The sequence below is a fragment of the Phlebotomus papatasi genome, chromosome 2 (genome assembly GCF_024763615.1).
Source record: "Phlebotomus papatasi isolate M1 chromosome 2, Ppap_2.1, whole genome shotgun sequence".
Classification (NCBI taxonomy): Eukaryota; Metazoa; Arthropoda; class Insecta; order Diptera; family Psychodidae; genus Phlebotomus; species Phlebotomus papatasi.
In genome coordinates this window covers 111712962-111738937 of record NC_077223.1, presented here as the reverse complement: position 1 = coordinate 111738937, position 25976 = coordinate 111712962, and the positions used below count along the sequence as shown (strand labels likewise).

At 33.2% G+C, this 25976-nt stretch overlaps 1 protein-coding gene across 4 annotated transcripts in view; it reads left to right on the top strand.

Annotated features, from left to right (window-relative positions):
* Positions 1-25976, top strand: part of LOC129800896 (uncharacterized) — a 103177-nt gene that overhangs the window by 42762 nt on the left and 34439 nt on the right. The window lies entirely within an intron of this gene.

Sequence of the window (25976 nt, the reverse complement as noted above, 5' to 3'; positions counted from 1 at the left end):
CTCTCTTGGCGATTTTTCTGCGATGGAAAATTGTGATGAAAAAGAAAGGAGAATGCAAAAAAAGTAGAGGCTCTAATACCTAATTTTCTCATGTTGGGTAAAGTTGTAGGGGAAAGTACTCTCCTTCGAATGTTTATGCCTTCGAATAATGTGAATTTCTTTTATTTTTCGTAAGAGACTTACACATAATTACTACGTAATTTTATCAATATGATTATAAGCTAACTAATATTTAATGGATATGTGTAAGTCTCTTAGGAAAAATAAAAGAAAATTCACATTATTCGGAGGCATGAACTTTCGAAAAGAGAGTACTTTCCCCTGCATAAATACAACTAACATTAAACAAAAGTTCGTAAAATTCTCACGAAATTCTTTTATTCTCCTAATACTTTCAGACTTTTAATTAAGGGAGGGGTGCTATCCAGATTTCACCTCTAGGTTAGAGATGGTTGAATGATAGGTTAGATTGTGTGTTTCCAGCGAGCCAAGTTAGCTAAAATAGATAACGTTTTCAGCAAAAATATGTTGAAAACGCCGCCTTTTTTAGCTAATTGTGCTCGCTGGGTAAGAATTTATTGAAGAATAAAAGAATAATTTTATTAAATACACAAATTTTATCTGTTCCATATAGATAAAATGGGTTTGTCGTCATACTCACGTACTCATACCTGATACATACGCAAGGATGTCAATTTTAGAGGAAAATTTTAGAAAGTGTTAGAAAAAAATAACTCAATAAAATAGCTTTTTCATAATAAAATCAATGAAAACTCATTTTAAGATTTTTCTTGTTTTTTCTTAGTTTAGGAAATCTTAATAGGGAAATGGATTTATGAGTCCTTAGAACTGTTGTAGAAGTCTTACGAAATTAAGGAAAATTAATATTTGCTTTTTGTTTAGAATATCTGAACTCGACATTTAATATCAATTTGGTATTCTACATGATTTATATTTCGAATTCTGTGTTATTTTACTTATTCTGAATTTTTTCCAAAGAACATGTATTAGTATTGGATTTTCTGACACATTTGTGATTTGCTCATATGGTGTATGGTCTGCCGGGTTTCGTGGAAATAATTTTTGTCCAGTGGAATTTTGTGACGAAAAAGTATGAGAAAAACAGAAACAACATCAAATATTAGTTTAATTGATAATAATATAGTCATTCCTGTTAACAACTAAATTAATAATTTTGATATATTCCTAACATTTTATAGTAATGTATTCGCATGAGAATTTGTGGCGAGTCACGAACAGATGATTTTTGACATAACCTCCAAAAAGTATCTACGTCATCACCAGCCCGATCTGGCCCACCTTATTACTTTGTTATTTGTTTTTATTCATCTTGGGCTCGAAGGACCAGGAAATATGTGGGAGAAATGCCTTAAGGAGAAAGAAGGGATGTATGAGAATCCTTCTACCAATGGAAAGCAACGTTTTGTAGGTGCAGCTTTATGTGGGGGAGAAAGGGGACTTTGATTATAATCCGGGTCGAATTGACCGGATTATAATTCACCCAATCTCAGCCTTCCAGAAAGAAGACGCCTTTGAATGTTATACTCCTTCAAACTCTTTATTCTCTTGATCTCACTCACTTTACAACTCGATTCAATTAATAATAGCAAATAAAGAATTTTGAACAAAGTTTTAAGCAAGATAGTTTTTAAGCTAAATCACTTCGACAGCTTTTTATTCCGCGTGTTTTCTACTCTTCAACGTGTAGCCAAGCCGCCATTTGACATAATTCGACTCGACTGAACTTTTTACCAAAACTCCCTTTACCAAAATTCCACCCGGCTGACCCATACAGTGCTGTCTCTCTATATTAGAGTTGGTAAATTTTAAGAAATTTCATGAATTTCCGCCTAAAGTAGATGGCGACTGCTGTGAAATTTCTGAAATTTTACCATCTCTACTCTATATGCACAATTTGGGTACTTTTTTTGACAGTTCTCTCTCTGAATATGCACAACTTTTTTTGAAATTCCTAACGGTTTTACTCTTTCTTTTAATAAATTATTATTTTTTTATTTTTCTAGAATTTCCCGTGTTATTTTAACTATAATATGAGACAGAAAAAATAAAATTAAGAAAATTAAAAACAAGAAAAATTAGTTATCAAGAAAATAATTTTCTTTATTACTTTGTCAAAATGTAAACAAATTGATTTTGAATGCAACCGACACAAAAGCTGTGCATATAGATTATAGAGAGTGTGCATAGAGAGACAGTACTGTAAATTCAGAAAATTCCTCACACCAGGTTTGAACCGATAGGGTGGTGGCATTAATTGAGACCTCTGTCTTTACTTATGGCCTCTTCGTAAAAAACTTTACAATGTTACATATTTCGAAAAACCTAGAATTTGAAATATTATATTTGATGTGTTCTGATAACTCATCACATTTTTTTTTTGCTTTTTGGGAATCATTTTCTGACAAAAATTGTGACGAGGCCACAAGTAATGCCGCCCACCCTACGTGAATCGGATTTCATAATTTCTTCTGATGTAATGAACCATGAAAAATTCATTTGACTGCAAAATTAAAAGGAGAGATGTTAAGCTCATGTATATTTTGAATAGGGATGTTGATGATGGGAATTGGACAAATATTATTGAAGCAAATTTATTTGCATACCATCAATAGACCAACTATCGCCATCCATATAATCTATTTTGTCTTAATTTGAATACCACCTATTGGAATTTGTCTTCTCCGATAAATTTTTGTCCACCTTACAATTAAATCAATTATAGTGAGTTTGTAGGTTAATATTTATAAAATGGGACACTTGAGAAACAGTTAAATTTCAAACGCATTATTAAGCTGAATAATTATTTATTTTTTCCCTTTTCTTCGTACCATGCGATTCCTCGAAAAATATTTTTAAAAGAATCTTGACAGTTCCTATTAAATATTTCAACCAAACTATTGTATAATTCACTCAAATTAGAAAACAATACATTTGAGTGAAGTGAATAAAATTTTAAAAATTGGGATCAAAGCACTTGGGAAGTTGGACATAATGAATAATGGCAAAGTACCTATTTCATATATAAAATACGCAGAAAACCAATTGTTGAGATTTCCCTGCGTAATACTTACATGCTGAATGGCTATGCCGTTCTGCCCTTTATGTTTGTGTAGTGCTTGTGGAATCCCAAATTGCTAAGAACTTCTGGACGTCCCACCATAAAAAAAAGTTTCTGCAATTTCACACAAAAACTCCGCATTGTCCAACAAAGTATACCTCTGTAAGAGGATGCGACTTTTCAAGACATTCGAATATCAAATCCCCTAGATTCCTTACCACATGTTTTAGGGAGTACCAGATGTTCCTCTCTGTCTTTCTGCATGTTTTTATCAATCGTTATGTCAGACAAAGTGATCTTCTAAATCAAAAAGCGTTTGGAAGCCTTTCTCAAGGATATCCCCTTATTAACTGTTATTACTGCAGTTACTATAGTTCCTTGGGATTTAACCCTCTAACGGGTAAGACCGCCTCCAGGCGGTCATTCTATAAATCGCATTTACTGCTATAATATTACTTATTTGAAGTTGAGATATCTACAGTGTCCTTAGTTATAGTCTTACTAACTTATTTTCTGAAGCTGAACTCATTTTGACCTTTCGTTTGCTAACAATCTTCAGTTTTGTGTGACAGGTCCGACAGGTCAGAGAAAAACAACAAAATGTCGCTCGCGAGATTTTTCGTTTTCAAGTGCAAAAAAGATTGTTTTAAAGTAATCTAACTGTAGTAAGAATCTTATTTCCTGAAAGATATGTTATTCTAGTTTGTATATTTCAGTTGATAAGTGTGAAGAAACTAGTAGTAAGAGTTGTAGAAGAAAAAAAGGAAGACCGCCTGTGAGCGGTCGTATCGGTTCAAGGGTAAAATTTTCAAAAATTACCGATTTTTTTATTTATTTATTTTGGTTGTTCTGGTAAAACATATTATTATTTAGCAATATATTAATCATGGAAAACAATTGAGATTACACGAAGACTGTCCAGAATGAGTAAAATGGTCGATTTCTGCGAATTAAGCGAAATTGATAAAAAAAAATCAGACTTCAACAGTGATGATGAATTCCCTAATTCGTCCTTTAATGCCCCAGATCGTGAAATAAAACCAGAAAATGAGCAATATATTTCAAAGTACCTTCAAATTATACAAGAAGATGACGTTTTCATACCTAGCTTGCTACCTATTAGTTTAAAATCAGTCTTATTACCATACCTTGAGCTTCATTAACGTCTAATTATAAAAATTATAAACGTTTTTTTTCCTAAAAATTATCATTTCTTAGATAATCATACAACATTCCTCCATAAAAAACGTTTAAAATTATTTTTTTTAACTATTTATTCACTATTTTTCAATTAAAATATTTCAGTCTTTTTATGCCTTAAACAGATATGACCACCTGGAGGCGGTCTTTACCTTTTCTCACCTGGCGCTCAAACGGAAAGAGATAATGAAGAATGGGTGGTATTTTTGAGTTCAGTGGACCATTAATTACCCTAGACAAAATTATTTAACTACTTTTTTTGGATATTAAAGAAAACACCGTTAGAGGGTTAAATATGTTTTTCTTTCTCGATGACATGATTTTACTACAAAAGATTAAATGTAGTTAGAAGTGCTAACTTCCGAGTTTAGGTTACGAATCTCATACATGCAGTAGATTTTCCAAATACTTATCTCAAGTCACTGTTTTAATTGTAATATAAAGGCTTTTGTTTTATTAACTTCTCAAATAATTAGAAAATTAAGTTTAATAATCTTTTGATCGCAATATTTTTTTTTTAAGTTTCAAGGGATGCATTCTATCTTCCACATTTCAAATTGTCCCATATTACACATTTCCAGTACACTACTCAACTCTAGGTCTGGAGAATATCGACCACATGGAAACTTCTGCATTACTTTTCTATCTCCTCCCATGGTAGTTTTGCTTGTATCGTTCTCTTCAATAAATATTGACGAGATCATATATGTATACTCAATAAAGTATACCAGTGTTGGAGACACAAAAGGGGATGAGGTTGCACTCAGAGCACTTTAGAGAATTTCCATATTCGCCTGATTAAGTGCATGTTGAGACAACGTATTCCTTAATAAAAGCCTTGTATCCCTTAAATATGTACTGAAAGGTGGAAAAGCTCCCATAGCGATGTGGTTAAATGAGAATTCGAAAATAGTTTTATACGCTGTTACGTCTTTTTCGTCTTTTCCACATCACCAAATTTTATGCAAACTTTATAATCTGAAAATGTTTTGAATCTTATCTAATTAATCTTTGAAAATCTTTTTTTTCTGCCCACATGATATTTGTGATCTATGTGTGTGAAAATGTGTAAATCTGAAATTTTACTTCGATCTGACAAAGGCGGATTTCACTTTGAACCACAGAAGCACAGAGATTAAAAAGAATATCAGCTAACATTTTGAACAAGAAATAGTATATTGCATATATTTTAATTCTTACCACGTTTTTCCCTTCATATTAGGTGAGATTCTTAACAATCTCACCTACTATAATCCTAACAAAATTTCATGTCCTCCGATCACGCCCAAACTTTGCCAAAACGGGTTTTGACACTTCCTGATCACGAATATATGGGTGGCTAAGTTATGTTCCCGTCCGTTCGTCCGGTCTTTGGAGCTTAATAGCTCCCAAACTAAGAGAGATATCGACTTGTGGTTTTCGGCAAAGGTTATATATTGGGTGAAAATTGCAACTTGGTGCATTGACCCCCACCCCCCCACCTCTCCTTGCTCCATTTTGAATACCCCCCCCCCCCCAAACCCTCCCCTTCCCCTTCAAAACCAATGTTTTTTTGGGATTTCTTGTAAACGCGTCGTGCGATTTTTTTTCATTTTGGGATATGTTTTAGAGATAATCCAGACGAGCATTTGGTCTATATACGAAAATACCGTTGAATCATTCCTAATACCGGTTTTTTCAAGGTCAAAGATTAAAAAGACACTAGAGAGCGCATTTATGAAGCGAATGGGGTCATGTTTGGACTCGTTGGAAAGGTCTTGGAACTTCCTATAAAACTGAACCAGTTCCAATCGGTTCTGAAGCGGTATTGAACCGGTTCATAATCGATATTTTTTTTTATCTGAAAATCAATTCTATAACTTTTAAAACTATTTTGGGAAATCTTTTGAGAGAATTACGAATCGGTTCAAATCGGTTGAGAACCGATAAACGGTAAATGATGCGAAAGTACTTTTGAGGTATAGCATCTAAGTCACGAGATCGAGCACTTCGCAAAGCCTGGTATGCTTTGCCACCCCTTTTTAAGCAAAACCGTTTTGGTAAAAGAAACTACAATACTCAAAGTGAATTTGATATCGTCAGAAAAATTACTTAAATTTTAGGGCTATTTTAGTTCTTATCATTCATAGAGACAAAAGATATACCGAATCAGACTTTGTTGGCTTTCCAAAGGCTAGATATAAGGCATTTTACAAGTTTTGTTTATCGGTTTAATTTTTATTGCTGATTTTCGGTCTGCGAAAACAGTCTCGTCATTAAAGGGTTAATAATATGAATAAATTGATCTGATAAAGTTTTCACTAAAAATTTAACGACTTCCATCGTAATTTGCACTTCACTGTGAATGCAATTAATAAATCAATATCTTAATTTCACAATTTCTTTCCTATACATATTATCAGCTTTTGACACACGATATTATCCTTTCTTATATTTCTTGATCAAAAATTAAATCTAAAATTATTGAAAATTATAGTAAGACTCATCATCATCGTGATTTTCAATCACTTATCCCTATTGGGGCCGCGAGCCCATGACATGAAGGTTAAAAGCCCACGCCTGTCGTTCCTCCGCCACTCCAGGAAGTTGCTCGGGTTCGATCTCCAAGCGCTTCCACGCAAGATCCTGAATTTAATTCAGCCACCTTGTTCTATAGGTGTGCTTCGAGGTCGAGTTCTCCTCACAATGGCTTCCATATAACTTTTCTGGGGAATCTTTCTTTGTTCATGCGTTGAACATGACCATACCATCGAAATTGTGATCTCTCAACTTGAAAAAGCAACTCCTAGACTTTTAACTCCTGACGAACACCTACGTTCCTCACTCGATCTTGACGAGTGATTCCCTTAACCGCCCGGAGATACGTCATTTCGGCAGTTTGTACTCACGATCTTATAGGGTAAATTAAGCTAATTCAAAACCTGCTCCAAATGGAAATTTTTCGCTACTCCATATGGAAGCCTCACAGTTTTCATGATAAATACAGTACTAAATTACTACATTTATACATTTTCTATACCACAGTTTCATTATTTAGTTAATTTTGCTTCAAATAAAGCGAAAATCGATTTATATTCACAAATTTTAATTTGTTAATTTTTCAGAAAAATTAAAAGTGTGCCTTTCCACCATCGAATTTTTCATCGATCGACCATGTTTTCCAATGAAAAACACAATAAGGTGACTGTTGTTTATTCATTTTGTTTAACGTTTATGTCATATTTCTGGATAATTTTAGTTAAATTCACTTCACTGCTAATCTTTATTGTTAACGGTACGTGAAGTTTTCAAATGAAATCATTACCTATTTCGTGAACAAAAAGGGTTTTTCTGAAGTGTCTGCAAATGCTTCAATAGGAAACCCCGGAAATATGATTTTTTTTTGGAGAGATTTTCTTATTGTTTCCGATGGGAAAGGAGAAAAGACCAGGAATAAGAACAAATCCTGCACTCAGGAGCAACTCAACAAAGTTTTGCAAGCCTTTCGTCGTAGTTTCACTTACACTGTTTGTCTCCATTTAGAAACTTTCCCTTGTCTCCATTTGGATTAATTTGTTTCCAATAGAAGCATTTTACACTCGTGTATTTTTCTTGTATTTAAGGAGTCTTCAAATTATATCTAAAGAATTTTCACTAAAGAGTAACATTCTAGAAGAGTCAAGGAGCAAATTATTTATGTAATTCTCTTCAGAAAAAATATGTACTTAATGTGTTGAGTCTTCTGTCAAAGTTAAAGCGTCTGGAAATGGTTTTGAATTAGGACATTTACCCTACTTTTGGTCACTACCCAAATCTCATGAGCATAGGTGAGTATAGGAATGAACACAGCTTTCAAAATCAATAATTTAGTGAAACGTGTAAGCTCGACTTTCCTCACCACGGTTCTGCCACATAGTTAGTTAGACCATGAAATATATTTTCCTTTGATCTTTAAGTCACAGAATTGTTACATTAATTATGGTATTTGATGAATGTCCAATTTCTCAGTAAATTTCTGCATTCTGATGATTGCATAATGGTGATAGACCAGAAGTAGTGCGATTGATAAAGTTGTGGAATGCCAACACAGTCAACCGATACAATGAATTTATCTATCGCATATGTTCAATTAAATTCATTGGTATTCAAGAGTACTATATACGCACATATAGTATGTTGTATAAGATTGTCATGATAATTGAATTATACACAGAAGAAGGAATATTCAAATTGAAATGTACAAATTTGAGATCTCTCTATAGATATCTCGAAATGGATAGATTTTGAGAAATTTCAGAGAACCTGGTACAAATGAAAGAATAATGCTAATTTTATTCGTGATGTGTTTTTAGTATTTAAATTAAATTATATTCACCCAAAGATAAAATGTTGAATAAAATGGGATAATTATGAAAAAATGTATTGAAGTTGAGATAAAAGTGATTTTTTTTTTGAAAGAGTGCCAAAAATATTTTCTTTACACTTGCAAAAGAAATATTGGAGAAAAATTCAAAACAGTGAATATGAAATTCTTTTAATAAGAATATTTTTGTGGAGTGACAGCAAAAATTCTGTTCATTTTCTTCCATAGTCATATGAGAGGTGAAAAAAGGAAGTACCAAAAAATTATTTATTACATTTTCCTGAACTTTATACTTTCCTTACATCTTTTCACTAAGCTCAGGGGAGTGTACATTTCGAATAATACTGAAATATCTGATGGAATCCGGAATTTCCTATCTATGTTCTAAAAATACAATTCCTTTCAGGAGGGGATCTATACCTCAGGGGATTCCATTTAGGTATATGAAGAATAAGTGATTTTTTTCCAAGCATCCCACAAACACTGATGGAGTTCTATACACCAAACTAGACCACTACAAAGAAATACATTTCTCACAATTGGGGTACATTTTTCTATCTTTTTTTTTTTTGAAAAATGTTCATGTATAAAAGAAAAATTTCATATCTCAAACGGATGTTATATGGATGTGTGATTGTGTTCTGTGGTAGTAAAAAGATATAAAGATGAATTTGTTGAATAGGTAGAGGTAGATGCTGTATGAACACCGAGAAAATTAGGATAGTAAAATTTACTATAGAGGCACTCAATGGTCAAGTGGTAGAGTACTCGCTCTATGATGCAAGTGTCCCGGGTTCGAATCCCCTTTAGGTCACCAGGAATTTTTCTGGCGTTAAAGGTGTTCGGATTGCATCCAGTGGGCTTCACTGCATTTGATTCCACGGGCATGAGACTGACAACCTCATCCCGTACAAGAAAAAAATAATATTACATGTCTAGAAATCCCCTTGCGGGAAGGCCCTGTTCCTTCATGGAATGTTGTGCCAGCATTATTATTATTATTATTATAAAATTTACTATAAATTTTACAAAATTTTAATCTTTTTATTAGCCGGATAATAAAGAAGTCAACCAGCAAACGAGGTATTAGATCGGATAGACAAAAATTGTAAAATATTATATAATATGCTCGTGTTTAGAATTTACTATTCTATGTATAGTTATTATTATTATTAATCGTATCGAGATATTGCATTACAAGGTAATTATTTTTACAATGCCAATTCTCGTATTATAAAAGAACCTGCTAAGTCGTTTGTAGACCGCCCAGGAGCGTCTTCCCGTGGTATGGATGCTTCTTCCATGCTCCCGGAGTTGTTGGCCGAAGACGGTGCATCATAATTGTTACATGAGAAAATTGTCTAAATCAGACATTCAGTCCTTTGCACCGGGCGGGACGTGAACTCGCAACAACCGTGAGTCAAGCCGGGGATCAATCCGCCCAAGAGCCAACGATCTTGCCTATTGCGCCACTCAGATCCCCTACGTATAGTAAATACACTACAAAAAAATATATCTCTAACCTCTCTAACAATTAGGACACTTATTCTTCTGCTTTTTTGCAAAATGTTCAAAGTTTACTCTTTTTGATTGCTTGTGCAGTTTTGTTTGAAATTAAGTGGCACAAAATAGATTTACCGTTCACATTTTTGTGAAACAAAGGACTAACTCAAGCAAGTAGATTCCTTGTCATTATAATTTCAGAAAAATTTGCGCACCATTTAGAATGGCAAAGAGGGCAAAGAGTTATATTATTAATATATTAATGCTCATACAAATAAAAAAGAAATAAGTTGTTGTTCATTCAGTGAATTGAGATAATTATTTACTCAAACTTGAATCTTTTATGCTGTCTCCTGAAAAACAGTTGAAAATGAGTTGTCCCCTTCCAAGGAGCGTATTATGAAAAATGTGAAAAGTTATTGTTTTGGATTTTTGCATATAAATTTCTGTCCGTCGTTTTTCTCCTTCTAAATTCTAGTTCTAAACACTCCCAAAATGTGTTTCCACCCTTACAAATTGAACAATGATGAGAAAATATTTGCTCAAAAAAATTGGATAATTTATTGGCAAAATTCGTCATGGAATTTTTACAGAATTCAACATATTTTTCTATAAATTTAATTTCAGTTCGATTTTACAGATAAATTCATTTAAATTGCGTCTAGGAAAAATGAAGCAATCTACTTATTTTAACTGCTCGAACTCCAAGAGAGAGCAGTTTTAACAATCGTGTCTTTTTTTAACTTTTCTTCATCCTGACTGCCAAAAAGTAAAAGATATTGACTTCCGGTCTTCGGTGACCCCCCCCCCCTATAAGTCAACATTCTCTATCGAACTAACTTACCAAAATTACCCCCACCCCTTTTATCCCCTACAAAAACATGTTGTTTTTTAAACTTTGCAAAAAATTGGAAAAATTGCAAAAATTTCTGTTTGGAAAATGACAATTTGAAGGGAAAGCCAAAAAGTATTTTCACTGAAAACTTTGTTGTTCAGTGGAAATAAATTGGCATGAAATGAACGAAAAGAGCAAGAGAGACAATGTCATGAAACACTGAACAGAAATACTAGTTTTTTCAGTAAGAAAAGTGAATCATTCTTAATTAAAAGGACTGTAATTTTTTTGTCTAAATAGCTGAAAAATCTTTTCTCATTGATATACTTTTTTAATTCCCACAAGCACTACAGCACTTTATCTACATGAATTTTGGTGTAAAAAACTTGGGAATAGCATTAAAGTATTTTTTTTTTATAATAAATCTTGTATATTATTTGCTTTAGTCGTTAAGCACACAATAAGAATGATGAGCTTTTAGCTTTATTATAGCGACTGAGAGTGGCAGAAAAAGTTCAGAGAATTTGAATATGGAGAAGAATCCTGAAGGTATGATGTTTTGTAAGTGTAAAAAAAAAGACAGATATTTTTTTAATAAATCAGAGTGTCAGACATGACTTTACGAAGAATTTTCTTCTTGATGTAAACTTATGGACAAACTTTATAGCTGACTAAATTTAAATAGATGAGAAATTTAACTGTATAATGGAGACCGGGGTTCAATTATCTAGGGGTAGAATTAGCCAGTGGATTTTTCTCTTTCCCTTAAAATGTACATTGAGCAAAGTATTTTTTAATAAAAGTGGGAACACATCCCTATACTATTCCCTGAAGTGTTTGTAAGTCTGATATCTGTTATCCTACAATTTAGAACTATTTTTAAAAAATGTGTATAAAATTGTAATTTTGATGTTACAAATTTTTGCCTAGCATTTGGTTTTCTGAGTTGCTAGACAAGATATCATTATTTTACGTTGTTTCTGGTTTAATAAAGTTAATTAAGAGATATTTGTCACTTACAGTTGAATGTTGAAACGAAGAATAACTTCAGTTAAACCTCAGATTAGCGTTAATCTAGAGTTAAAATTAAGCTAGGTTTAAATTTTTTTTTCGTATGCAGAAACGTGGAATAGTGCTTTGGCGTAAGCTGTTTTTCTCATACGGCAACCCCATATTTTGGCTTTTCTGGCATGCTAGAAAGTGTCAATTCGTCAATGTTTTCGTTCGATTTAGCAAGATTCCACGGCTTTTTCACGTTATTTGGTAATCTTGAACTACCAGACTTGCTAAAAATTCTCTAAAATAAATTAGGAATCAATATTGTGGATGTGAAAGAATGTGCATGTTTTCTGGGTGCAAAAAAGCGCGACTCCCGCGACTCCTACTTCAGTGGCGACTCATTGAAGTTGCATATGGTGGATGTTTTTTTTTATTTCAGGCAAAATTGGCTTTTTAAGAAGCTGTAAATAGAGTGAAAGCCTTATTTCTTTTTATTACATCCACTAAAGTGCAGATTATATCAATTTGGTATCATTTAACAGTATTTTCGAGAAGAATTTACGGATAGATGTGGACAGGTTTATTCCATCTTTAAGCCAAAAATTATACCTCCGAAATCGGGGGTCTAATTTTTGGCTTAAACGTTAATCCACTGTTTAAATTTATTCTATTTCTCGTTCAAACATTAGAAAACGGTGGATCATCCTCGAAATATCTTTATACTTCGCTTCAACATTCAGCTGTTAGATAATAATTATCTCCTTTTTATATAAGATGATAAACACTAAAGCAGACCTTGGGGCAGATGTAGCCACTCTTCCGTGGTGGTCTAAAATTATCAATGATTTTTCACTAATACATGGATAATTGTTAGATGAAAAACACTGACTTTAAGTTAGGTTATGTTTTTTAGTACGCGACATGACATTTTGTCATAATTATTTTAATATTTTTGGCAAACTTTATTGAGTGGTTGTGATAATTGTGATCCATAATGAAGAGAGCGAGAACAAGTACCACAATCGCAAAGAAAGTGGAAGCCGTCAAACAATTTGAATACTAAAAGTCGTTGATAATTTTAAAAAATGACATGGACTCTAGTGCGACCCAAGTGTCAAATCTGGAACCAAATATGGACTATAGCGAGGCTCTACTGTAATTGTTTTGTCATAGCATATCTCACTCTACATTTATTCATAGGACTACACTATACTTTCAATTTTAATGCTTGGAGCACTTCTAATTGTTTTAAAATGCTATAGAAATTAAAATTTGCATGAAAATCAATGCGAGGAAAGATTAACACTTTTATAATGATCCTCTAATACCGCTTACATCATACTTTCATCGAAGCATTTCATATCCTAAATAAAGATGGAATTCCAAGAGGATTGTTGTTCGATGGTTTGACAATAGATGATGCATCAGATAAGTGTTCAATACTTGGGACAGGGTAACCAGTACTAATGTCCTGATTTTATTCCACTGTCACACTAGAATTTCTCAATTTATAAATTCAAATTAATTTTCAGATAAATTGTTCCAATGCTTTATTTTACAAAAAAAAAATCAATGAAATTGATAGATTAACACTAATTTATTACTTCGGTCAAAAAAACTAATTAGAAGAAATTCTTTCCTTCTGCCCAAATTGTTACCATATTGTGGAAGGAGAGGTGGATCATCTTTGCTTTGAATGGATGAAATGTCCTCTAGGACACTCTAAAACATCCAAGACTGAAAGAAAGCGATAGTGTAGTATTGCTTGGAAAACCATTTTCAATACCGGTCAATTTGAATGGATATGGTTATTAATCGTGTCAAGGCCTAAAATTAAGTTTCTCTTGCACAAAAATGGACCACGTCAATGGCAAGCGGACTTGCCGACATTGAATTCCCTGTTCCGCACGAGGCAGGAGACAACAGACAAACACACAAGTGGGGGGGGGGTGATTTGGATCACCCCACAGTCACATAGGATGTCACATTCGGAGAATTCCCATCGCCGTTTTATGTTTAAAATAAAAAGCTCACAAAAGTACAAGAATACTTTTATCTAGAAAACTCTAAAATTTCTATGTGATTTAATTTATAATAAAACTTTCTATGCCGTTTATTTACACAAAAGAATTGGCATTATGCCGAGTTTTAAAGTGGTTATATATTGGTGAATGTGCTAAAATTGTGGTTTTGGAACACTTAGAAAAGGAGGAACCACACATGTACATTTTAAATCAAATGCGAAAACATTGTAGCAATGGGGCGATAGATTAACAAAGTATGGAACACAGTCTCCATGTTCAGAGGGAATTTCTGATGGGCCAGAGAGTGCGGATTTCAGTTTATATCCTGTGAACTTGTCTGAATTCGCCACAATTTTCTGGGTACTAGAAGACCCTCATTCTTCCTATTTTGGGGGTATCATCCCCACATAAAAATATTTTTCACACACAATCATTTTAACTGCTCGAACTCCAAGAGAGAGCAGTTTTCACAATCTTTTATTTTGTTTTCATTGGTAAAATGTAATTTTCCGAGTGGGTTCTGTGGTTTTCAGATACTTCACACATGGGTTCATTTTGTAAATAGGAAAAATTTACTAATGCTAATGTACTATGACTATAGAGAAAAGCTTGTCTATTTATTGTGGTGAATAATGTCATACATTCCTATTTAATAATAATAATAATAATAATAATAGTGGCACATTGTTCCATAAATTAACTTAGATATCACCGCAAGGGGAGTTCGGGACATCCATTAGATAGATAGAAAAATAGATATTTATTTATCAGTATTGTTATTCTTTATTACAGGGATGGTCTTGTCAGTCCATGCCCCGTGGAATTAAGTGCAGTGAAGCTTACTGGTTCAAACACCTTTAACGCCAGAAGAATTCCTGGTTATCTAAAAAGGATTTGAACCCGGAACACAATTGCATCATAGTACGAGTACTATACCACTTGACCCATTGAGTGCCCACCTATTGAGTACTGTATCAGATTTGATCGAAAGCCCAATTTATCAAAAGATAGAGTTTCCAAAATTCGGGATGCTTCCAATTAGGTAGGAATGCATCAAATTTCGATTTTGGTTTAAAATCTTAGAGGTGAAGAATCGCGTCGAACCAATTTTATTCGTTTCTGCCGTCGAAAACAGTTTGTTTGACACTACATATTCTTTACCCCAAAATTCAACTCACAATTGAATTTTCAAGTTTGCTAGTATCCTGATGACCATATCACATATAGGGGAAAGTGACCATCCTTGATACGATCCAAGCTTAATAATAACTATTTATTTTCTATGTTAATCAATAGTTATGACTTATCGCAATATATTTCAATAGCTAGTGCTAAGCCTCACATTTCCTAAAAAAATTAGGATCCTATCTTTTTTTTCCTAGTTTCCCGAAGCAAAAAACAAAAATAGGTCCAAAACTGTAATTTTGATACATGATATTTTATAAGTATTTCTTAATTAATGTCGCTGTTCAGGAAAACTACTATCATAGGCACATAGAGGGTTCATCAGTATTAATATTTATATAAAAATATTTTTACTTGGGGACACTGTTTTTGTGGGTGGTGACAAATTCATAAATTCTACCTGTGTCCATCCTATATTTTAAAAAGGGTCCATGAATGATAATTTAAAAGTGGTAACTCTATCATTAGATGTGATTCTTTCATAATTACACCTATTGTAATCCTCCAATTTTATCGACAATTGACATAGCCTTCAACCCGGTTGCCTGAATTTAAAGGTTGCAAAGTGACATTTTCATGGGCTCAGAGTGAAAAAATGGTTTTCGCTAGTGCCCTAATGTCATAAAAACACCGCTTAGAAAAATTACATAAAACTGATTTTAAAACTAATAACCAGTCGTACAAACGATTTAAGCAGATAGATTAGAGTTCCGTCTAAATATTGATGCGCAATTTTTTGTATCCGGTGAAATTTTTGCAGTGAAAATAGGCCTCCGATTTGTCGAATCAATTATTATACAGGAAGGCCCCGGACCCGACTTGTATAAAAGTTGCCACTGAATTTTCATTTTCTTCTTGAGGAAAATCTAAGGATTTCCAGGAACTATTTGAGGTAGGACTATGAACCTAATAAGTGAGACATTTTTTTGTCATAGTGGAAGAATCGCTTCGGTTTGTGTGTTAATCAGAAAAAAATCACAAACCTTGGACATCATTTTACAGTATCAAGCATGGTCACTTTCCCCTAAGATTAATATTAAGATTAATACTTTCTGAACTGCGAGAATGGAAAAAATATAGCAATTATTTTATTTTGCCTCTCTCTCTTGCATTTCCCCATACTACGTACAAAAAAGAATCGTCTAGTTTTCGAAATATTCAAAAATCAATTATATATATATATATATATATATATATATGTATATATATATATATATATATATATACATATACATATAAATATATATCAATCAATGAAAATGGCATGTCGAAAGAGTTGTAGTATTGAATGAGAGCTTTCAAAAACACCAAAGTTTTTCAAATTCTGACTATTAGAACCGAAGATATAGCTATTTGAAAATTTAATTTTTGACTCCATGCTTATGAGAGAAATTCTCTCCGAAGTTCTATATTAAGGTTTTTCTCTAAAGAAAAATACTATGAATTCTCATTACACACCAGCTCACACCATCATTCCTCAATGTCACCCCTGCTCAATTATTGCCAGTTGGAATTGTTTTTAATTTGTCGAAGTGGAAGAATAGTGAAAGTTTCGGAGCAAAAGCTTCATTTCATAAATCATACTTTAAATGAGGGAGAGCTTGATGGTAAAGGAAAATGGTAAATTTCCCATTTAATGACTTTATAAGCTTACGCTTTGTCCCGCTATGTTGTTCATTTAACTTTTTCTTTGGTAAATTACGTTTTCTGTCCTTTTTATACTTTAACTGAAACTCTAAAAACAACTCCAAAAAGTCTAGTTATGTGAAATGCACAACCTACAGAAATAAATTTCATGATTATGCTAATGAAGTTATATAGTCAAATTTTCATTGTATAATTTCCAGAATGGTGCAAAGAGAGTTCCGTTTCTTCTCTTGGTGGAACGTTTGTGCAAAAGTTTGGCATTTGGAACAGATAGAGTTTCATATAAAATTATGTGAACACATAAGAGAGAATAGTTCTAGGAGATCAAATAAGACACTATCGCACATTGAATTTAAACTAATATGAAATTGTGCAAAGTTTTTCAATTATCTCTGAGTAAATACAAGCACACACACTCGAAAATTGTAGGAGCAATTAATAGAGTTGGTATTATGTGGCACTAAATTGAGCAATGGCACATTTAACTTTTCGCAACATTATATCTAAAGTATCGGAAGGATATATTATATCATATAGTACGATGAATTTAACGCCAAAAGTTCAGAGCGAATAATATCGAGCGCAATATATTGTGAATGTAAGAGGATGAAATGAAAGACCAAAGCAATTGAGAACGTGGAATAAATAGAGACCGATGAAGTTTTATGTTTTTTTTTTCTAAGAAATTTTATCTTTCTTTCAACTAAAAGTAAGTGCTGCTATAGTTACAATAATGATGAAAGAAAATTATCCAGAGTGCTTAAATACTCAAGGATTCGAGCACTTTACGGATTTTATTTCTCTATTTGTTTTTTATTTATTTATAATTCTAAAACCGATTACCAGCGGTTGACAAATTAACTGGCAACTCTAAGATAAAAATATAAATTTGAGAAATCTATATTTTTGGCTGAGTTTTCAAAAAAGTTCTCCGAAAATCAAGCCCCAACGTATGAATTTTTAAGATTTTAAAATAAAAATTTCAGAAAATATCGTATAAATGTCAAATGTTGTACATTTATATACTTAAGAACCTTAATTAAAATAAAAATTTATTACGTTGATAAAACCAGTGATAAACCCGGAAAAGTTTATGGTAGCTGAGATTCTTTACAGACACCTCGAAATGTGTGCAACTCGGGGCGCTTGGAACTCAGAATACGTGAAAATTCGACTGTGAGTTTAATTTTGAAGGTACCGAATCGTGTCGAGTAAACTATTGTCGAAGGCAGAAATGGATAAAATTTCAATTTTCAATTCAATGTATTTCTCCTCAAATATGCTTAGTTCCGGCTACCGACCGACTTCACTACCGACCTCAACAGGTAAACGACAGAAATCAGTGAATCACTGATCGTATGTGCCAAATAGATATGTTTTCAATATTTTATATCGTTTACATTTTAAAAGATTATGGTAGTTGTTAAAATTGGCTCGACGCGATGTTCTACTTCCAAAATTCAATTAATTGAAGATTCTCTGTATTCAAATACAATTAACTTGAACAAAAGTTCGTAAAATTCTTACAATAAACCAAAATACATAAGCTTCCGACTCAATTGTACGCACTAGGGGGAGGCTTTGATCGTTCGCACATACGCTACCTTCAGACACTTCATATTTCTCCCATATTCCTTTATGAATCTCACATATGGCTATATATTGTAATAGCTAACCTTAAATCCCATCTTTCCTGAAAAAATTGAGAGTCTAATCCTTTTTTCCTAGTTTCAGGAAACAAAAAATAAAAACAGGTCCAAAACTGTAATTTTGCTGTGCAATATTTCATACGATTGTGCAGAATTAATATCACTTTTCTGAAAAACTACTATCACAAAGGGTAGAAGGGTTATTAGGAATCAGATTTATGTAAAAATCTTTTAGGCTGAACAGGCACTTTTTGTGGGTGGAACAAAATTCACAAACTTGACTCAGATTCATCGATCGCATACATAGAAGACTGCTTCTTTCAGATATTTTCCAGGAAACTTCATTTTAGATACGATCCCTCATATTCACATCTATTGTAATCTACCGATTTGATCCACCACTAAAAAGGAAAACTTAAAAATCGTAAAGTTGATAAACAAGAAGTAATTTGACTCAAATAGGCTGCAGTTGAGTAATTATTAAGCAATTTTGCATTTCTTTGATATAAAAATATTTTTCAAGCTTGCACAAACTGAATGTGCAATGAAAGAATCACATCTGCAATAAGCTCATACAGTTTACAACTGGTTTTTTGACAATCTTTGACATAACCTCACTATTGTGTTGTTTTGCATGACAAAGAAAAGAAATTGTCCGTGAGAAGCTGTTTTGTGAAAATTTTAGCTTGTTCACCTGCTGAAGCTCAATATCTGTGCTAAATCCCGATTCCTGCAGCTGCAGGAACAGAGAAATCTTCAATGATGCGCATTCAAACGTTTTTGTGCATATCCGGCTCCGTGGAGGAATGGTGGAATCTTGTGTGGTCTTCTCGCTTGCAGAGTTTTAGTCAATTTTTAGCTTTAAAAACTTATTAATTCGTGTAAATTTGGTGATATTTGGACTTTTTAAGAAAGTATTCATCAGATTTAACCGTTTCCGGAGTGAAATTCTCGTAGAACCAATCAAAAAAATGGTTTTTAATGTCAATAAAACATCTCTCAGAAAAGTTCCAAAAAAGTGATATTAAAATGTTTTATTCTATATAAAAATGGTTTAATCAAGTAGATTAGAGTTCCCTTTAAACAATGATGTGCAACTTTTAGTGTCCGGTGCAAAATTTACGGTGAAAATGGGGTGTTCAATGATGGCGTGAATCGTGTGCGATAATAGAAACTTGATTCATCTATCGGATAAATCGCCATTAAATTTTCATTTTCCTCTGGAGGAAAATCTAAGGATTTCCTGGAATTTTGTTTGGTGGGATTATAAACCTTATAAGTAAGACATTTTTTTGGCATAGTTGGAGAATCCATACAGTTTGCATGGTAGTCAGAAAAAATCACTGAACTTGAACATCATTTTTGTATGCGAAAGTTCAAAGCCTCCCCCTATACTGTTTCCAAATGTCGCAACCCCGAGAGTAAGCCATTGTAGTGCACAAAGCAATTGGTTAAGGTCGTGTTGCAAATTAAGCAGAGCATGTGGCCTTTATGTGTGGTTGATTTCTGGATGCCCCGAGTACCTGTCGAGTCCTCTGGTTAGGGGGGGTTCGGCCAGGGTTCGGGGACTCTTGATGCCTAAAGTGGGCAGTGACTGCCTTTACAGAACTCTGTTTATTAAGGGCGTTACTGCTTACAATAGCATACCGAATGGCAGGCGCAGTTCTGCTGCCGCCATTCGTCAATTTTTTCAAATAGAGGACTGAGAAGCTGGAGACTCTTTTTCTCTTTTTTCTTTTTTTTCACTTAATTTTTTTTTCTTTTCATTTTTAATTATTTCTGTACATTTTTATTTTCAATATTTCCTTTTTTTTCTTTCACAATTGTAAAAGGGATGATCCTATTTTTGTGAATAAAGTATATTATAATTATTATTATTATTATTATTATTTAATAACTCAATTGATAAAGCACTCGTCTAGTTAATGAAAGATTGCCAGTTCGAACCTGGGTGGAGGTAGGAATTTTTCCTATCTCCACTCCGGAGAAAATTGGATGATTTCAGTGTCACTTGCTCTGGATTGACGATTTTCTGTACTCAAATACAATTAACTTGAACTAAAGTTCGTAAAATTCTCATGATATTTATTAAACTTATGAAACGAGATGAGAAATGGTAAACCAGCTCTTTGCAAACGAAGAGAAAATTCACATTGTTTAAAGGTTCATTGTGTGCGAACCATGCGTACATTCCCCTATAATTAATGAATTTTATTTTGTATTCTAATTTACAATTATTTTCTGACTTACTCAAATCTAGAATTTTCTTGCCCTATGAAACCCTACCTAGACCAATTGACAAAGCAAGAGAATTCTAGATTTGAGTAAGTGAGATAATAATTGTAAATTAGAATACACAATAAAAAGTGCTCTTTCCCACCCCTGCCACTGAGGAAGGCTTGCAGTCCGAGCCTCAAGCTTTAGGAAAAATCGTCCTTTTCTAAGCTACCCCATCCCTCGACGATCACCGCTTCTCTATTATTTATAGTTTGTAATGTTAAGTAGGGTACTTTAAATTCAATTATTCCTGTACACACGATGGACTCGATAATCTCCGCAAATTCAATTATTTTCCACTGAGGTGGCGAAAGTGGTTAGAGGAGATTGGGGGAAATACGATTTCAGTGAACGACTTGGGAAGAGAAATATTAATTAGAAACCACAACAGGATATCAATTCTTGTTGATTTTTTTCCTCCATTGTTCTACAAATGCTGAATTGTGATATAGAGTCCTTTCTCTTATATAATTTTCCATTTAATTAACACAATTAAGTTTCCACTCATCGTCAATTTACTTCATACTCTGTGATTCTGTCGTACGGCGGAAAAGTTTTACGATATAGCAGAAGAAAGTTTTATCTCTTTGGAACATAAGTCATATCAAAAATAACAACAATAACTTCTATCTTCACTTTTCCCTATGATTATATGTATCTCTCCCACGAAGAGGGTTTTTTCAAAGTCAAAGCTCTAAAAAAAATTTAATATGAGATAAATTCAAGAATCATCTTAATGTTTTACAGTGTATCAGCTATTTCATAAGCCATTGAGTTTCGTTACCAAGTATAGATATAGCACAAAACCACCAATTGCTGCGTGTTTATTTCGGGGTTTCTGTATATTTAATTCATGGGGAAAACTGAATAGAAAATTATCTTCTCATCTGGACCATCTTACCCACATCCTATGTGGTATCCTGGCCACTTGAGCATTACAAAACACTCATCAAACGCTAATTTACACACGCAGCAAACCCAATCCCTTCACAAACTGAATTATGAGGCGACAAACGAGAACAACGGTCTAAGTGACGGGAATTTATTCAAACAAGCGAGATATGATCCTATTTCCCTCGTTCAGTGCTTTTTGTTTCAATCTAAATATATGTATTGGGGTGATTTTCATTATAAACTTTCCCATAGTAAAAATTGGATATTATAAGCTTTAAAAATAAAAAAAGTGTAAGGTTAAAAAACTAGTATCAAAATAGGAGTATTAGAAAGGGGTGGGATAGTTTCCTTGATAGTTTCACACAAATTCAAAGTTTCGCGAGTCTTTTACTAATATATATTTTAAGCTAACTACTCGTTTAGCAAAATATAGTAAAGAGAATGTTATTTGTACGTAATTAGAGTGACTTCGGGTAGATCTTCTGAGTAATAAAATGTTTGTATAGCGCACAATTTAGGTCATAAATACGTTATGTGTACGTGAATGATTTGGGGTAGCCCTGAGCTCTAGTTACTATTTTTATCACTCTTACCTCAATATTACGTGATTTCCACCCGAAAAAATTACATCAAAGCTGACCAAAAAAATAACATCAGTTTTCTTTTTGGAAAGTTTTGCTTATGGGGTTATATCAATAGGAGAACGAATAAAATTAGCGTTTTTTCGTGTATTTTTTGTTACTTTACTAATCAATCGATCAATATGAAGTTTTCAGGGGTTGCGTTGTGGATGAGATGTTGTGTGTTTTTTTCGACACTCAATTTTAGCCTCGTGGTAAAAGGATTAGTCAGTCCCCGGGGACTGTCCGAGGAGCACCGAAAATGCTCGTCAAGTGATCATGTTACGAACAATTTTTGTGAAAAAAATACTAACTTTAAGGATGTTTTTAGTGGGTTATACGATTAACGAGCATTTTGCAATACCCCACAAATTCACAAACATTTGCGAAAAATTTTACGAAACATTTCCTTGTAGCGGTAAGTCGGTAAGGTCATGGCTTTTTACAAAAGCAGCAAAGCGATAAAAAGTCAGACGTCAAAAAAATCCGGCAAAAAATGTTTCTCAGGGATATATTTCATACGAAGCATTTCCACTTCCTGCTCTATGAACACTTTGAATGGGATGCCCACAATTGCTGGCGGATGTGCTTTCAAATAAATTTCACATTGACCACTTTCATTTAATAAACATCCTCCGCTGAGCTATGTCTTTTTCAAAGGGCTGCCTCGTGTGTAATCAATCCTGGGGCAGACTTGGCGACAAAGAATGGACTGTAAATGACCCTGCCTTGAGGTAGAAAAAAGGATGGCTGGAGGAGAAACATACATTAAAAGCTCATCCATCAATGAAACTTATGCGGAAGTTTGTTTTTCATCCACAGCTCATTGATTAACGATGTTGATGTACTTGCAATAGAATCCGTATGATATTGAGCAGCGAAATTAGGATCAATCAATCCCATGAGGGCTTTAACTCACAGATAGACCTTTCAATGCTATATCTTTATTCACCTGATGTGTATACTGTGAACATATTAATATTTGACATATTATTTAAGGTTTCTCTCTTTATATCATTAGGAAGAGGTTTTAGGGCTATTTTATGGAATTCATTTTTTTCATTAGGGGTTCATCTAGTATAAGATTATTGCCCCAAGAATTCATTGATTGTTTACAACTACAACTCTGAAAACGATTAAGTAATCAACTGAGCAAACATATATTTTAACGTATTCTTCTAGCGTTCAAAGATATATACACTATTTCGTACTAAGATCGAACTTCAATTTGTTGTGAGAAATTAGATCAATGAATTTCGGGCGTTCAATTTCCCTTTGAACGTGTTTGAGATTTCGCGGTTTACTAAAAACCGAGACTTCTTGAATATTTTATTCGAAGAGAAGTAAGATATTTGGTGAAAAATTAACAATAACTAAATATAAATAAATAAAGTAATACATGAGCTTCAAATTGCTAATACTTCCTGAAAGACTTCAATTACTTCATACTTCATGAATTCGAAAGCTCATTTCACTATAATGTTGTAGGTGATAAATCTCAGATGAAATGCGAGAAGTGTTACTACTCTAGACATGCCTCTAAACTACCCAATGGAAGTAGAGGTAGACGTATATACACGCTGGAAATCTCCTAAAAAGTGAGTGACGTCCAAACATATCGCAATTGTAAATCGACGCATATTAGTTGTTCGAAATTCATCTAGGTAAAAACAGAAAATAACTAAGATTTAAATGATGAGCTGAATCTACTAGTCGCATTCTGACCACCAGCATGCAATTATTGTCCAGTAGTGTGTATATACGTAGTTATTTTGTGTCCAGACCCTATTTCCCACCCATTACTTTGCATACCTGAGGAAGGGGCCAACAAGCTCCGAAACGTTGTCCTAGTAATAAAGGAGGAGAAGGATCTAGGTCAAATCCGTGTTTCTTATTATCAAAAAAAAAAAAAAAAAAATTAATCTACTGACCGATCATCCAATATGAATCTACTAGTTTCCGAAAAAATTCCACTGATTTCAAAAATTGATTTTTAAGAAAAAGGGATTAAAGTTGACACCGACCGCCCACACTGACCGAAATTCCTTAATGCTGTATTTTCTAAGAGCTAGAGTTTAATAGCAAAATGACATGAAACTTATTTAAAGAAATATTCTTGAAATATTGTAGGGGGAAGTAGGGCACCATTGAATTGAGGTATCTTTAAAATTGGACATTTTTCTTCTATTTTTAAAATAAATTTAGGCTTATCATAATGTAACTTCAGCGGTCTTCAGACTAGAGGTTTAGCCAGTTTCTGAAGGTCTCGTAAACCAAAATAGAAAACAATTTTATTGCTTTTTCAGAATCGAATAAATCATTTGCCCTTAGTAGTCGAATCATAAGTCAAATTTTTCATAGAAATCTTGACTGATCAGAAATTAGAGCAGTTAAGCCGTATGGCTAAGCCTTAGGTCTGACGCCCGTATTAGCTTCATAAGTAGAATTATGAAGGAAGAACAGTTAGGTTCAAAAGTTCCATTTCAAAATGGGAGAAAAATCACTGTTTTAAAGCTTCCCCAAAGTAATAATAATAATAAATGAACTTGTAAATAAATACATTTTGATTATGAAGAAAAAACCTGAAAGTTCTATCAAGAAATTTAGTACGATCAAAAAATTCTTGAAATGGCAAATTAAGAGGATAATATAAATAGCACACCCTATAAGAAGTGATAGTTTTCGATTTCTACTACAATTAACAACTTACGAATTCTAATTTGAAAATTAAATTTGGATTAATTAGTACTTAGTTAAGTAACTTTTGGAGAAAATGAGCGCTTGACAACGAAGGATCCTTAAGGAAATCAGGATTTTACATCATTCTAATGTGATTGTACTTCATGTAGTGTGGATATCTACTTAACACTATCTCAAATTAGTCACATTTGATAGATTTATCTTCTGGTCAATCTTTTCCTTTAAATTCAACAGGATTGAGGTCCTTAGACCATCTTGGCCATTCCAGAAGGTCAATTTTGTTATGAGTGAATCACTTTTAAAACTCTTGGCAGTGTGTTTGGGATTATTACCTTGGTTAAAACTTAAAAACCAAAAGCAAATTGTTTTAGATGTTGAAATACATGTCTTGTCCAAAGATATCCTTGTAAACAAATTGGTTTATATTATCTGATATTCCATATACAGATCATACGCCACTTCGCAAAAAGTAACCTCATACTATAAAATTACCACCGCTAAGATTTACGTTCTTAATTATGTATCAAGGACAAAATTCTTGACTTTTGGGACATCCAATATTTTGTTATGTCGTATCCTCTGATATTAAACAGGAATACACCTATTCAAAGAATATTATTCTAGAATTACAGGTGTTTCTGCATATCGACGGTTCCATTCCATACTATTCTATCTCAGAATGACAACATTTCAGGATAGCCATTTGAAGTTGGCGATTTCCTATGCTGCCCGTTTAAATTTTTTTTTTCGAAAAAATTGAATATTTCGTTACCCGAACGCCGGATGACCACCAAATTTTCACCAGTTGTAGATCTTGGTCCCAAGAACAACATATCTCTCGGAGTAATATAATTCTAAGTCGACTTAGAATAGTATGAAATGGAGCCGTCAATATGCTCTTTCACAAAAATCAATCAACAGATATGGTTTCGTTTGGATACTAATTCTCTACTTCTGGCAACACTCCTAAACCGGGTATTTTTACATAATTGCCTTTCAGT